The sequence below is a fragment of the Acanthisitta chloris genome, unplaced genomic scaffold (assembly GCF_000695815.1).
Source record: "Acanthisitta chloris isolate BGI_N310 unplaced genomic scaffold, ASM69581v1 scaffold2786, whole genome shotgun sequence".
Lineage (NCBI taxonomy): Eukaryota > Metazoa > Chordata > Aves > Passeriformes > Acanthisittidae > Acanthisitta > Acanthisitta chloris.
Genome location: NW_008679555.1, coordinates 1 through 1,062, shown reverse-complemented (window position 1 = coordinate 1,062; position 1,062 = coordinate 1).

Below are 1,062 nucleotides of genomic sequence, written 5' to 3'. Positions count from 1 at the left end.
AGTGAGGAGAAAGACTTGGGAGTGACAGTGGATGAGAAGCTCACACTGAGTCAGCAGTGTGCACTAGCAGCCCAGAAAGCCAATGGAATCCTGGGCTGCATCAAAAGGAGTGTGGGCAGCAGGTCAAAAGAGGTGATTCTCCCCCTCTGCTCTTGTGAGACCCCACCTGGAATACTGCATGCAGTTCTGGTGTCCTCAACATAAGAAAGACATGGAACTGTTGGAGCAAGTCCAGAGGAGGCCACAAAGATGATAAGAGGACTGGATTTAGTAAATCATCTGCACTCACTGTATATAGGGGATTTTTGAAAAAGCACAAATCAGAGTTGTGCAGCTCAGCTACTATTGATTTCCAAAGATACTGGGAGTTTAATTTTGCATTGTGTCATAGAACTTCTTCCCCTTACTCTCATAGCAGAAACAGAGCTTAGGTACGTTCAACAAGAACTTGATGCTGTTCACTTTTGCATGGAGTTTCTAAATACTGAGATATGTGTGAGTTTCTTCAATGCTAATTATGCTTAGCATTATTAATCTTCATTTATAGAAGTCCTTACTAACATATTGAAATGACAAACCCTAATGACTTTGAAGCCCTTACAATTTGAAAAAATGATATTTTAGCATCTTAAAAGAATCTTTACTTACCTATTGACTTACTCATATTATGCACTAGTTGCACTAACTCTCAAGCCCATCTCTTTTTCAGAAAGCTGTTGTAAAAGAAAAGAAAAAGAAAAAGAAGAAAAAAATCATCAATGCATGAAAAATTGTTTAATGAGCGTTGTGCTCTCCAGGCAAACTTCAGGAGGAATATAAACAGCTGACTCTGACAGGCCATCTCTAGGCTTGTTGTGCTTATTTCAGGGATATGATACAAATGAGAACTCCCAAGTTAGCAACAAGAAAAAGCAGAGGCTGAGCCAGGGCATGGAAAACCAGGCTCTGAGATCCAGCTGAGCAGCCCACCAGGGTTACAAACTGGGATTTCAAATTACAGTTTTTCAGTTTTGTGTGTGTGCCAAATCCATCCTTCTTTCTCTATAGAAGTCTGGTTTGAAG